Consider the following 15,728-nt stretch of genomic DNA (forward strand, 5'->3'; position numbering starts at 1 on the left):
GCACCAAGCAACAGGGTTTTGAGAGAAGACAGCCTCGTGGAGCTTTTTAAAAGTGCAATACCTGACAATACTTTTGAAAATCAAACTTGAGGCCTTTTCACAAGATGGCACCGAAGGCGAAGAAGGAAGCTCCTGTTCGTCCTAAAGCTGAAGCCAAAACGAAGGCTTTGAAGGCCAAGAAGGCAGTGTTGAAAGGTGTCCACAGCCACACAAAAAAAGAAGATCCTCACATCACCCACCTTCCGGCAGCCCATGGCGCGGGGACTCCAGAGGCAGCCCAAATATTCTCAGCAGAATGCCCCAAGGAGAACAAGCTTGACCACTATGCTATCATCAGGTTTCTGCTGACAACTGAGTCCACCATGAAGAAGATAGAAGACAGCAACACACTTGTGTTCACTGTGGATGTTAAAGCCAACAAACACCAAATCAAACAGGCTATGAAGAAGCTCTATGACATTGATGTGGCCAAAGTCAACACCCTGATTAGGCCTGATGGAGAGAAGAAGGCATATGTTCGACTGGCTCCTGATTACAATGCTTTGGATGTTGCTAACAAAATTGGGATCATCTAAACTGAGTCTGGCTGGCTAATTCACCAGAAAAAAAAAGAAAGAAAGAAAGGAAAAGAAAAGTAAAAAGGAAACGAAAGGAAAAGAAAAGAAAAGACAATCAAACTTATGGAGCAGAAGAGAAAAGAATCCATGGGACTTCTCAGATGGAAGATCATTGAGGAGGATCTTTCCTTCCCGTGAGTATCACTGGGACAGGCCACTTTATTTTTTCTGTAGCCATATCTTCCAACAGACACTTATACCAACTTTACTACTTCATGGGTATACGCAAAATAAAAGGGCTTATGTATTTATAAGTCTCTGCTATTTCTGACTCAACCTGATGTTTTCCACAAGAATTGAAAGTAAAAAATGGTCAAGAGACAAGAACAAGAAGGATTTTTTAAAGGGAGGAGAAAAAAAAAAACAGATGTATAACATTTGGAATAAAGGAAATAAAACTGTTATTATTTATTTAATGATAAATTTATTTACATTAAAACTCCACATGAGTCTGGGCACAGTGGCTCATGCCTGTAATCCCTACACTTTGGGAGGCCAAGGTGGGTGGATTGCTTGAGCCCAGGAGTTCGAGAGCAGCCTCGGCAACATGGAGAAACCCTGTCTCTACTAAAGATACAAAAATATTAGCTGGGTGTGGTGGTGCATGCCTGTAGTCCCAGCTACTTGGGAGGCTGAGGTGGGAGGATCAATTGAGCCCAGGAGGCTGAGGTTGCAGTGAGCCAAGATCATACCACTGGACTCCAGTCTGGACAATAGAGCAAGACCCTGTCTCAAAAAAAAAAGAAAAAAAAAAAAAAACCTCCAAATGAAGCCAGGCACAGTGGCTTACACCTGTAATCCCAGCACTTTGGGAGGCTGAGGCAAGAGGATCACTTGAGGCCAGGAGTTTGAGACCAGCCTGGGCAACATAGCAAGAAAAACATTTTTTTTTTTTAATTAGCCAGGTATGGTGGTATGTGTCTGCAGTCCCAGCTACTTGGGAAACTGGGATGGATTGCTTGAGCCCAGGAGCTTGAGGCTGTAGTATAGTGAGCTCTGATCACACAATTGCACTCCAGCCTGGGTGACAGGGTGAGAACTTGACTCTGAAAAAAAAAAAAAGGAAATGAGAAAAAAAGAAAATAAAGACCGAAATGTATCTGTTAAAGAGAATTTTAGAAATACTGGGAGATTTTTAGCAAGGTAGCTGGATATGAGATTAAAATACAAAAGTCATTGCATCTCTGAAGAATAGCAGCAAACAACTAGAAAATTTAATTAAGAGAAAATGCCATTTATAATAGTCTCAGAGAACATCAAGTATCTTAAAAGAAATTTGACAAATAAAAATTTTAAAGAGTATTAACAGAACTTTGAAAATCTACATAAATGGAGAGTTAGCTAGAAGATAATATCAAAAACTTATCAATTCTCCCCAAATTAAGCTATAGAGACAATATTATGCCAGTGAAAACCTGAATAAGGTTTGAATTACAGTAAGGTAATTCTAAAATTTATATGAAACTTTAAAGGATCAAGATATTGCTGAAGAAGAAGACTGGGAGGAGGAAACCTGCCCCTCAAGGAATCGGGGCTTATTATGAAGCTATTGTAATTAAGGAAAGGCAAAATGAGACAAACAGACCTATGGGACAAAACAGACAGCCCATGCATTTAAGAAGCTTTACTATATAACATAGGTGGTATGTCAGACCACTGGGAAAAGAAGGAATATTCTAGATCCAGGGGGAAATAATAAAATCAGAGTTCTACTCAAGTCACAAATGCAATTCAACTTCAGATGAAATAAGGACGTATGTGTGAAAAATAAAACTTCAAAATCTCATAGTAGAAAAAAAGGTGACTACCTTTTAGAACTAAGAGCAAGGAAAGGTTTCTTAACCCAAGATACAAAAAGCATTGACTACAAAAGAAGAGATGGATAAATCTGACTATGTTAAAATTAAGAATTTTGCTTCCTTTTGCTGGGCATGGTGGCACACGCCTGTAACTGAGACACGAGAATTGCTTGAGCCTGGGAGGCGAAGTTTGCGGTGAGCTGAAATTACACCACTGCCCTCCATCCTGGGTGACAGAGTAAGACCCTGTCTCAAAAAAAAGAATTTTGTTTCCTTGAGCCCAGGGAGTTGGTGACCAGCCTGAACAACATAGTGAAACCTCATCTCTACCAAAAAAATAAATAAATAAATAAAATATACATAAAGAAGTTTGCTTCATCAAAGACACCTTTAAAAAGTGAAAAGTTAAAACTAGAAGATATTTACAATGCAAAAGTGATAAACAATCTCCAATTATGATTGCCTTCAATTCCTTCTCTCTCTCTCCATGCCTGCCATTTCACCCATCAAAAGGTGGATGCTCTTTGCCCTGGAAGCTAGTCTCTCCTCTTGAATCCAGACTGACTTAATTGTTTGCTTTGTTATAGCACATGTGTCATTCTGGGACATTCAAGCTTAGGCCTTAAAAGGGCTAGAAGATTCTGCTTCCTTCCTCTCAGAAGCCAGCCACCAGGCAAGAAGTCCAACCACCCAGAAATCACCATTCTGTGAGAAAGTCCAAGATATCCAACTGGAGAGGACAAATGGGAGAGCAATAAGATACCTTACATGTTAGTGAGACCTTCTTAGGCCATCCAGTCCATCCTAGCCACCAGCTGAATGCAACTAAGTGAGGTACCCCAACTGACAACCCATGGAGCAGAACCACCCAGCTGAACCCAGTCAACCCACAGAATTGTGAGAGAAAAAACTGTTGCTGTTGTTGTTGTTTGAGACAGAGTTTCGCTCTTGTTGCCCAGGCTGGAGTGCAATGATGTGATCTTGGCTCACTGCAACCTCTGCCTCCCGGGTTTAAGTGATTCTCCTGCCTCGGCCTCCCGAGTAGCTGGGATTACAGGTATGTGCCACCATGCCCAGCTAATTTTGTATTTTTAGTAGAGACGGGGTTTCTCCATGTTGGTCAGGCTGGTCTCAAACTCCTGACCTCAGGTGATCCGCCCACCTCGGCCTCCCAAAGTGCTGGGATTACAGGCATGAGTCACCGCACCTGGCCAAAACTGTTGTTGTTTTAAGCCACTAAGTTTTGGGGGTAGTTTGTTACACAAGAATCAATAACTGATCAAAGAACTTAAAGTCAACAAAGAACTCTAATCAGAAACACATACCAAATTCCTAACAATCCTACAAATCAATAAGAAAAACATAAATAGTTCAATGGGAAATGGGCAAAAGCAGAAATTTCACAGAAGAGGAAACACATATAAACACAATAAACATTTATAAACATAATAAACATTTCAAGAAATGTTCACCATCACCATCATTAGTGACCAAGGCAGACCACAATGCAATATTATTTTATACTTATTCAGTAGACCCAAGTTTAAAGTTTGATGATAACCAGATTTAGAAAAGCCACAGTAGGAGTATAAATTGGTACAAAAACTTTGGAAACTGTTTTAGTATTACCACCTAAAGTTGTAATTCACATTTCCTATGATACGATATTCTACTCTCAAACTCATAAACCAAAAGGAAACCCTTGCACAAATGTGATGGTATTATATTCAACACTATTCACAGCAGCACTGTTCATAAGAGCAAATTCCTAGGAATAACCTAATTGCTCAGCCACAGGAGGGTGGATGAACAAACAGTGGTATATTCACACAATTAATAACTATATAAGCAATAATGAGTAAATGAATATATACAATGAAACAATATGGATGAAACAATATTGATGAATCTTAGCAATATAATATTAACTGAAAAAAGCATGATATAATTTTTATAAAGTTATGAGCAAGCAAAATAAAAAGCACCTACTTTTTAGAAATGCATATAGATGTAATAAAAACTATATAAGAAAAGCAAAGTATTAATTAATAGAGGATTTGGGATTATTATTTCCCCAGAATGTAAGAGACAGAGGGAAAGGGGGTGAGAGGACCATACGCTTAGACATAAATTATTATCCAGGCTCCATGTTTGGTTTTGGCAGCAAGTTCATGAATGCTTATTACTATTTAAAATACATATGTAGGCCAGGCACAGTGGCTTACGCCTATAATCCTAGCAGTTTGGGAGGTCAAGATGGGAGGATCGCTTGAGCTCAGGAGTTCAAGGCCAGCCTGGGCACATGGCGAACCCTGTCTCTACAAAAAAATACAAAAATTAGCCAGGCATGGTAGCATGTGCCTGTAGTCCCAGCTACTTGGGAAGCTGAGGTGGAAGGATTACCTGAGCCTGGGAAGTGGAGGCTGCAGTGAGCCATGATTGCATCACTGCACTACAGCCTGGATGATGGAGTGAGACCCTGCCTCAAATATATGGGGGTGTGTGTGTGTGTGTGTGTATATGTGCATATATATATGTGTGCGTGTATGTGTGTGTATATATATGTGTGTGTGTGTGTGTGTGTATATGTGCATATATATGTGTGTGTGTATGTGTGTGTGTATATGTGTGTGTGTATGTGTACATATATATGTGCATGTGTGTGTGTGTGTGTGTATAGTGATAATATATTCCTGAGCTGGGTCTCTTCCCATACATCTGGTAGTGGGCAGATGTATGGAATATATATTTGTGTATATAAATATCTCATAAACTGAGGGTTATGACTAATCCACAATCTAACTCTGTGCCTGATGTCCGATATTTTAAAAACACCCATAAATAAACAAAGCAGGACAAAAACTGATAGAAGTCGGAGAAGAAGGCTGGGCGCGGTGGCTCACGCCTGTAATTCCATCACTTTGGGAGGCCAAGGCGGGCGGATCACGAGGTCAAGAGTTCGAGACCAGCCTGGTCAACATGGCAAAACCCTATCTCTACTAAAAATACAAAAATTAGCTGGGCGTGGTGGCACGCGCCTGTAATCCCAGCTACTCGGGAGGCCGAGGCAGGAGACTCTCTTGAACCCGGGAGGCGGAGGTTGCAGTGAGCCGAGATCATGCCATTGCATTCCAGCCTGGCAACAGAGCAAGACTGCATCTCAAGGAAAAAAAAAAAAAAGTCCGAGAAGAAAAGGAACAGAGAAGAGAACTCCCACGTTCAATTTTTCATCCATCCATGCAACAAACCTATGATAATCATCTACTCTGTACCAAATGCCATTCTAGACAGAGAGATGAGAACACCGAAAGATAAACAGAACAAGGGACTGACACTTGGAATTGCACCAAGGCTATTATATTATTGGCCTATTCAGATGGGAAATAGAAAATGTAATGGAAGGGGCTGTGAAGAAAGGAGATAGGACTGTTCCTATAAACAACTAAGCAGAGCTGAGCTCCAAATTTGGCAGTCTCCAGAGAATAAACCAGAAGCCCACAGAATGACCTACCCTTTTTCAGAAGGATGGAAAAAAGTCGTCTCTCCTAGTTCCTAACACTTTTTATGATCCTTCTTAACTAAAAAGGCTTCCACGTGTAATACTTTATAACTGAATTCACAATGTAAATACTATATTCTTCCAAGAAGCTAGAGGATGATTATAGCAGTGCTCCCTAACATAGTTTCTGGGGGGTTTTGTTTGAACATTCATTCATTTATTCAACTCATCCAAATTACCTACCATGTGTAGAGCACTATGTCAGATACTGTGGTAAAAACAAACAAACACACACTAAGAGTTGAATCTGTCCCTAAAGAAAGTTAGTGGGAGAGAAGAGAAGTAACTCAACCACTGCACATTACCACAAGATGCTGGGGGAAGCTAGCACTGGGGTGTGGGAGCCCAGCGAGGAACACTGTGCTTTACTTTGCTTAATCACCAGAACACTGTGAAATGTATATCAAAGTATTCAAAACTTAAAGATGAAGAAACAGCTCAGAGGTGAAGTGCTTCATCTCAAACCACACAGCTAGGTCGTGCTGGGGCCAGGAACTGCGTGTGTGCCTGATAATGTTACTTATGGCCTGGAACGCTTTCCTCCTGGCCCAGCTGCTCTCGTGAGCGACATCACAAGGTGTTGTCTTAGATTTGGACAGTGTGAAAGAGTCTTGGAATGACAATTATGTGACTTTCCATACGCCTGCCCACTATCAGATGTATGGGAAGAGACCCAGCTGGGGAGAGAAACCTGTCTGGTGGAGGTTCAGATGAACGCCCTTGTGGCAGGCACAAAAAGCCCAGCAAGATAAGCATTTAACCAACGCTCATCCATCAACAGCCCCACTACAAATTACCACCTTCATATTGCTACGAACCTCTGCTCCTAGCCATCACTCACTAAGGTTCCAGAGGCCACAGTGTCTCCAGTGCCCTAACCCAAGCCAGCGGGAGGCCTGACGTGTAGAACATCCTGAACTCCCTTCCTAACTTGGGATTGCTCTTTTGCAAAGACCTTGTTCAGAGCCTTCTCCCTTTCGAGAGTCACAAAGGCATGTAGGTGTGGTCACTGATGATTTGGGCAAGTGTTCTGTGAATTTCCTGAATGTTTCCTAAATATACTGGAGTGCGTGGTGAACACTCAGCTCTGTGACTCCCACACACAAGATTTCACGGCACCAGGGGGTAGAAGATGATATCTCTAATGTGCCTGGCTCCTAGAGATAGGGATTTGAGAGACAGCTAAAACGAGGAACTCAAAGTTGGTTCCAGGTATTTAAAAAAAAAAAACACACACACACACCTTTTTAAAAAGAAGCAGATAAGCAAATGTCTGCAAAACTCCAGATTCTAGGTGGGGGAGTCCTTTGAACTCATTTCAACTCATTCCTTTTAACTCATTTAACTACTCTACATTTTGGAGTAGAATAGATGGAAATTCAAATCCTGATGGCTACCAGTTACAGCTACGGAATGTTAGTTGAATGATGTAGCCTCCCTTGAGCTCCATTTTCTCTTTATTGTAATGGGTTAATACTGCCTATCTTATGCAGTGGTTTGAAGATTAAATGAGATGTCATCCGTGAAGTAGACACCAGGTGGTGTGATCATACCACCACTGGAAGCACTGGAGTGCTTGCTGGAAATGCAGACCCTTCTGGACTTAGAATCAGCATCTCTGGCGGGAGCTGGGCATCAGAATTTTTTAAAAGCACTCCAAAGGATTCTTCTCCCCACTGCAGTCTGGGAACCTCAGAGGCAATGACAACTGGCACATATGGGTGCACCACCAGCCATAGACAGCGCTGCAGCAGTCATTGAAGTAGCTGCATTGATAGTAGTAATGACAAAAGGAAACATCCATGTGCCAGACATGGCCGCTTGCACTTTATACGCATTAACTCAATTTCCATGGCAAATCTACAAGGTAGACACAAGCATCAGGCCCTTTTACAGAGAAGGAAACAGAGGCACAAAGAGGTGGAGCAATTGGTCTAAGTGATGGAACCAAGATAGAACCTGAGAATTAGCCCAAGAGGGGATGCTGAAGAAGGGAAGACAAGAGACAAGGAAGAGGGGGAATAACTGTCTAGCAGTATGAGGTGTAGCATCTCAATCTGCTGGTGCCTCGGAGATTTAGGCACCACAGAGATTTGGGCTTGGCCAGAAAACATGTATCTCCCCTGCTGGGCACCACCAGCCTATGAGTCAGACACAACCAGGTAAGAAAGATATTTTTAGGCCAGGCATGGTGGCTCACACTTGTAATCTCAACACTTTGGGAGGCCGAGGTGGGAGGATTGCTTGAGCCTAAGAGTTCAAGACCAGCCTGGGCAAAAAAATTGACACCCCCATCTCCACAAAAAAGAAACAAAATATTAGCCAGGTATGGTGGTGCACACCTGTAGTCCCAGCTACTTGGGAGGCTGAGGCTCCCTTGAGCCCAGGAGTTTGAGGCTGCAGTGAGCCATGATCACATCACTACACTCCAGCCTGGGCAACAGAGCAAGATGCTATCTCTAAAATTTAAAAAAAAACAAGAAAGATGCTTCCTTTAGGAAGGAAGATGCTTGCCATTAGGCTTCTCCCTCCATAGACAACTGAGAACTATGTTTTTCTATATTGATGTAATGTTTCACTATATTTACTCTTTCACTCTCCTGGAAGTTGTTTCACACATTCTCCTTGCTCCTCAAACTCCCACCCCCTTCCCCTCACCTCGTGAATTTGCTTAACTTTCTCATCTTCCTAATCTACCAACCTCACAACATCTGTACCCATACACTTGCCTACCACTGGTATGGAGAAGCTCTCTGTGTTCCAAAGTCCCCCTCCCCTGATTCTGACTCTGACTCTCTCTCTCTCTCTCTCTCTCTCTCTCTCTCACGCTCTCCTCTCCCTCCCCACTGCATCTCAATTCTTCCCTTCTACTAGATCATTCCTTCTACTAGATCATTCCTTCTACTAGATCAGGATTAAAACAAATGTGCTTGAAACAACCTCGCACTTCCCCTCACTCACTCCGTTTGACCCACACTGACTCTCGCTGTTTCTCAATCACTCCAAGGCTGCTCTCAGGGGTCTTTGCACATGCTGTTCCCTCTCCCAGGAACATGCTTCTGAAGTCTCTCTTCGGCAGTCTTCCCTAGCAACTCCATCTAAAGCAGTGCTGCCCTCTACCTCCGTGTCTGTCCCCTACCCGATTCTCTTCATCCTCAGCAGGAATTGCAAATCCTTTTCTTTTTAAATTATCCTCTTTATTGGATTGTAACTGCTCTGAGGGCAGGGACTTCATCAACTTTGCTCACTACTGGCACAGGGTAGGTATCTGGCACAGGGTAGGCACTCAGTATTAGTTGATTTGATTCATAAATTAAAATGGCAGAAACTATGAAATTTAGTTACTCAAGAGTTTTTAACCAGCCACAGGAAGGAATGCAGTAATTGCAGACTGATACCTACGTCACTAAACTCAGTTATTAGAAAGCACAGTCTAATGAAATCTAGACTCGCTTTTTCTACCCTAATGGAAATCCATGTGTTCCATTCCTCAGGGCCTCCCCAGAACCTATTCTCAGCTCCCAACTTCTGACCACTTGCCCACTCTGGCAAGAAAGCTCCACTCATGCCCAACTCAGCTCTTCTATCTCTGGGCAGCATCTCACCAGTTTCAGTGACTTCTCAGGTACTCACCTTCCTTGCTTATCATGGCCAAATTAGAGAGGAAAGAGAAAATGAGAGCTATTCTTGTGGTCACAATATATTTCTTCATTATGATTTATTTCCATTTAAAAAGAGGTTTCCCAGGTAACGATGCCTCATTCTCCTAATCTCTGCACTTCATCACATCTGACCCCTTTTATCAATGTCTTATTTTGACTTTCTTATCAAAATAGATTTCTCAACAATATTTAATTAGAGTTACCACTTACGACTGGGCGTGATGGCTCATGCCTATAATCCTAGCACTTTCGGAGGCGGAGGCAAGAGGACAGATTGAGCCCAGGAGTTTGAGACCAGCCTAGGCAACATGGCAAAACACCAACTCTACAAAAACTACAAAAATTAGCTGGGCATGGTGGCACACCCCTGTAGTTCCAGCTACTCAGGAGGCTGAGGTGGGAGGATTACCTCAGCCCAGAGAGTAGAGGCTGCAGTGAGCTGAGATCGTGCCACCGCACTCCAGCCTAGGTGACAGAGTGAGACTGTGCCTCAAAAAAAAAAAAAAAAAAAAGAAAAGAAAAGAAAAGAAAAGAAAAAAGTTACCATTTATTAAACACTGACTGTGTTCCAGATGCATTATGATTTACTCATGTAATCCTCATAATAACCATGTGGTGTCCCCATTTTACAGATGATGAAACCAAGGCTCATAAAGGTTAAATAACTAACTCACTCAAGGTCATCTCTTTGGGAAGGAATACATTTAAAGCCAGCTCTATTAATTCCAAAGCCCATACTCTTAATCATGACACTGTACATCTACTTTAGGCTCCTGGTACCAACTGGTTCCTTCTTGAAAGAACTCAAGAAGTTATTTCTGGAAGACTTACAGCCCAATTTTTCAATGGTTTCCATGCAATCCTCTTCCTTCTACTTCTCTCTCTATTTTCCTGTTCCCTATGTGTAGTGTCGGCATGTTACTGTTACAGGAAAGGGGGCCCGTTCCAGGCCCCAAGAGAGGGTTCTTGGATCTCACACAAGAAAGAATTCAGGGTAAGTCCACAGTGCGAGACAGAAGCAAGTTTATTAAGAAAGTAAAGTGGTGAAAGAACAGCTACTTCATAAACAGAGTAGGGCATTCCCGAAAGTAAGAGGAGGAACACGTCTTACCTAGGTAAGGTAAGGACAAAAAAAGATCACGGATCTTTAGGTAAGGATAAATAAAATATTTTATATAGGATAAAAAAAGATCATGGGGAGATGTGCTCTGCTACAAGGGTTTGTGATAAAGGACTAATTTTCTTAATTACTATATTTTGCAAGAATCAATATTAGTATCTTTAAAGCAAAATTAGGAATGCCTTTGTTCTCAAGATATCGGGATATTAGGACACTCCCAAGTCCGGGTCTGTTTAGTAAACATTATCAATCTATTCCCTTCACTGTAAGCATCTCCAGGCTAGGAATACCTAGCTTTCTGGGAATGCAGGCCAGCACGTCCCAGCCTCATTTTCCTAGCTGTCACTCAAGATGGAGTTTCTTTAGTTCGAATGCCTCTGACATTACTGTCAGTGGGGTGTTTGGCAACTTTAATGACATGTAAGTCATCTGCTCCAAAGCAAACGCAAGTTTACTAGGTGGGTCAGGCCACATCTAGGCTGCCCAATTAATACCCCAAGCCCAAAGTACTTCCTCTTAGCCTAGATTTATGAAAATAGGTCTTTCCTGGTAGTTTACCCATTCAACCATCAACTACTGATCTATGAGAATCAGACACCTTCCTCAAGGAGATAGTCTGACCCCAACCTGACTCATTCCTCAAACCAGGTTTTTCCCTCTCAGTTCTATTTCAGTTACTGTTTTAACCCCTTTACGAAACAATTACACTGTTTCCTGTTTTCTTTTCCCACATTCCCAATTCCCTCATCTCAACCTTTTTTGGTTTTATCACTCACTTAAATTTTTTTGAGGACCAGAAAAGGTATCAATACATACCAAAATAAAATGAAATCTGTATAAATTCTAGAAATACCACAGAGATCTCACTCAGGGACAACATTCAAAACATGTAACAACAACAGTCATGTGACTTTCTGAGTTCCTGGAACACAGCAAGCATGTTCCCGCCTCAGGGAACTCAGGCCTCCGGGGTCGCCCTCTCCCAACCTCATTGTGAGGCTGCCTTCCTCTCAACCCTCAGGTTTCTACGCCAACATCATTTCCTTCCTTCCTTCCTTCCTTCCTTCCTTCCTTCCTTCCTTCCTTCCTTCCTTCCTTCCTTCCTTCCTTCTTTCCTTCCCTCCTTCCTTCCTTTTTTCTTTCTTTCTCTCTCTTTCTTTCTTCTCTCTCTCTCTTTCTCTCTCTCTCTTTCTCTCTCTCTTTCTCTTTCTCTCCCTCTCTCTCTCTCTCTCTCTTTCTCTCTCTGTTGCCCAGGCTGGAGTGTAGTGATGCAGTCATGGTTTACTGCAGCCTCAACCTCCTGGGCTCAAGTGATCCTCCCATCTCAACCTCCCAAGTAGCTAGGACTATAGGTACATGCCACGATGCCCAGCTAATTTTTGTATTTTTTCTTTGTAGAGACAGGGTTTCACTATGTTACCCCAGCTGGTCTTGAACACCTGGGCTCAAGCTATCTGCCCACCTCAGCCTCCCAAACTGTTGGGATTACAGGTGTGAGCCACTGCACCCCAGCCATCATCTCCTCTTTTTATCACAGAATCCTGTTTATTCTCTCTAAGGCAAAATAACAACCTATGATTATTATATTTACTCAGTGGCTACAGTCTCCCCATGGGACATTAGCTCAGTGAGGACAGGGGCCTTTTCTGCCTTGTAACTATACTTCCAGCCCCTTATATCACCATCCCCTATACCTGGCACATAGTAGATGCCAATAAATATTTGCTAAATACAGAAGTAAATGGACATTACCCACAAGTGTGGGGGCATGCAAGTCTCCAGGCAGCACCGTTCTTATTAGTTGATTGGAATCTACTTTAAGAATCACCTCAAAAGTCAGTCTTCCAGCCTCTGTTGAGCTTCCGGCTGTTAAAGTGGTAAATTAAGACAATGAGTCCAAATGAAGCACCAACCCAGACTATTAACTTACTGTGACAGCGCAGGCAAGAGATAAAAGAGAAGACAGGCTGGGCGTGGTGGCTCACGCCTGTAATCCCAGCACTTTGGGAGGCTGAGGCGGGCGGATCACACGATCAGGAGATCGAGACCATCCTGGCTAACACGGTAAAACCCTGTCTCTACGAAAAGTAGAAAAATTAGCTGGGCGTGATGGCAGGTGCCTGTAGTCCCAGCTACTCGGGAGGCTGAGGCAGGAGAATGGCGCGAACCCGGGAGGCGGAGTTTGCAGTAAGCAGAGATTGCACCACTGCACTCCAGCCTGGGAGACAGAGCGAGACTCCGTCTCAAAAAAAAAAAAAGAGAGAGAGAAACAGGCTGGTTCCCCAATGTTCCATTTCCCCCCAACACCCACCCCCTCCCACAAATTCATAGATTGAAGTCCTAACCCCCATGACCTAAGAATAGGACTGTATTTGGAGACAGGGCCTTTAAAGAGATAATTAAGGTAATATGAAGTCATTACGGTAGGCCTTATTCCAATATGCCTGGAATCTCTATAAGAAGAGAAGATGGGGACACATACGCATAGAGAGGAGACCACCTGAAGACACAGGCAGAAGGTGACCGTCTACAAGCCAAGGAGAGAGGCCTCAGAAGAAACCAGCCATACCCATGCCTTAGACTTCTAAGCCTCCAGAGCTGTGAGAAAATCAAACTGTGCTGTTGAAGCCACCCTGGCTGTGGTACTTTGGTATGGCAGCCCGAGCAAACTGACACAGGTTGAGTATCCTTTACCCGAAATACTTGAGGCCAAAAAGGTTTCAGATTTGAGATTTTTTTTTATATTGGAATATTTACATTATACTTACCAGTTAAGCATTTCAAATCCAAAAATCCCAAATCCAGGAAGTTCCAATGAGCACTTCCTTTGAATGTCATGCTGGCACTCAAAAAGTTGTGGATTTGGGAGCATTCGGGATTTTGGATCTTTGGATGAGGGATTCCCAAACTGTATGGTGCACTAGTAAGGAAGTCTCAGTGGAGGCACCTGGGAAGAACCTCAGCCAAGGCTCCTGATAAGGGAGCCCCCAGAATAGAGGCTCCTGGGTCAGGAACGCAGATGTGCGTATGAGAGGCTCCTGGGCCAGTAGAGCCTGCATCCTTGACCAAAGCTCCCTCCAGAAAATTGCAATGCATTCACTGTGCATCAAGTCAGGTGTAGGGAGGGCAGCTGTCCCCCATGAGGCCTCCCAAGTAAAGCCTTGTAATTGCAAATGTTGGGGGCTAAAAGATCACACAGAGGATTTTGACCTAAAGATGAACTCCTCACCCTCCTCTTCAGAAATCATTTCAGTGGTGCGGCACGCTTAGCACAGGAAGTCCTTCTCTGTAGCAAACCCCAGTACTTAGTGCTGCAACATTACATGCTCTTTCCTATTTAATCTCCCATGAAGATGGAGAACCACTGCTTACAAACATCTTTGTAATGATTCTAAAGGCCCTTGGCCTCCTCTTCCTCATATTTAGTCAGGTAGTTCTACTGCGGCTTGTTTGAGCTACAATTTTCTTAAGCTGCGGTGACAGTCACATGTGGAGTGGCCAGAGAAAGACCACACCTCAGAACCAAGGCAAGTGATCAAAGAAAACGAGGATGCTTCAGGTAACATTAAGTATAGGAAAGGTTGAAAGAGTCTCTCCTAAGCCAGCACCTGCTCAGAGAGAAAGAATAAAGATTTCATCTATCAGGGTGCGGTGGCTCACACCTGTAATGCCAGAACTTTGGGAAGCTAAGGCCAGTGTATTGCTTGAGGTCAGGAGTTCAAAACCAGCCTAGGCAACATGGTGAAACTCATCTCTACTAAAAATACAAAAATTAGCTGGGCGTGATCACATACACCTGTGGTCACAGCTACTTGGGAGGCTGAGGCAGGAGAATTGCTTGAACTTGGGAGGTGGAGGTTGCAGGGAGCCGAGATTGCACCACTGCACACCAACCTGGGCCACAGAGCAAAACTCCGTCTCAAAAGGAAAAAAAAAAAAGGATTTCACCTGCTCTTAGCATTTCTGTCAGAAAATTTTACTTTAACAGCTATATTTTTATTCAAAGAAAAGTCTACTAAGTTTACCTAGAAGATAATGAAATAAATGAAAGAAAGATAACTCAACAAGTTTATAACAAGCTTATTTAGTGATTTTCCTAATGAAGTCTCCCAGAACATTCTGCTACTTTTTCTAGTTCATCAAAAACATTTAGAATTCAACGGCACATTAAAGATACAGTAAGTGATAAGTCGTCACAATAAAATAGGAAAGCAGCCTGGAAACATGTAAGAAAATTTGAAAGTCTGAAATGTTTGCATTCTTATCAAATTACCAGGCAAACTATCTTGCATAGAATCTTTGCCACCAATGTGTTTCATGCACACAAATGTTTTGCAATATTTAGTCTCTGCAAAGCCAATCACAGGACATAGGGAATAGGAGCTTTCATTTCACAATTCCATCCCTTCCCTCCCCTGAAGCAGCCCTCTGAGCCCTCACTAGTAATGAAGGAATTATCCAACCACTGGGTTCTGTTCAAATAGTGGATCCAAGGCTCACAGGTATACACCACCCCCAAACTTGGGCCACCCCACATGCATTAAGCAAGGATCAGGGATAAGACACACACAACACAGCTTACTGCCATAAAGAAGTGCAAATATTTCTTTTTTTTTTTTTTTTTTGAGATGTAGTCTCACTCTGTCACCCAAGCTGGAGTGCAGTGCTGCGATCTTGGCTCACTGCAGCCTCCACCTCCAGGTTCAAGCAATTCTCCTGCCTCAGCCTCCCAAGTAGATGGGATTACAGGCCCACACCACCATGCCCAGCTAATTTTTGTTTTATTTGGCCAGGCTGGTTTTAAACTCCTGACCTCAAGTGATCCACCCGCCTCAGTCTCCCAAAGTGCTAGGATTATAGGTGTGAGCCACCAGGCCTGGCCTTAAAGATGACTCTTAACGTGCATGATCTCTAAATATTTGTTCAGCCTAGAGCTCTTCTCATTCTTTTTAGGAGCCACATTTTGAGTTA

General features: G+C 42.9%; 2 pseudogenes across 1 annotated transcript in view; one reads left to right on the forward strand and one right to left on the reverse strand.

The window, feature by feature from the left end:
- LOC144336427 (laminin subunit alpha-3-like) overlaps positions 1 to 15,728 on the reverse strand; it is a 90,272-nt pseudogene that overhangs the window by 68,324 nt on the left and 6,220 nt on the right. The gene's annotated exons all lie outside the window — the stretch shown is intronic.
- Positions 93 to 645, forward strand: LOC106994446 (large ribosomal subunit protein uL23 pseudogene; annotated as a pseudogene).

The sequence above is a fragment of the Macaca mulatta genome, chromosome 18, assembly GCF_049350105.2.
Source record: "Macaca mulatta isolate MMU2019108-1 chromosome 18, T2T-MMU8v2.0, whole genome shotgun sequence".
NCBI lineage: Eukaryota > Metazoa > Chordata > Mammalia > Primates > Cercopithecidae > Macaca > Macaca mulatta.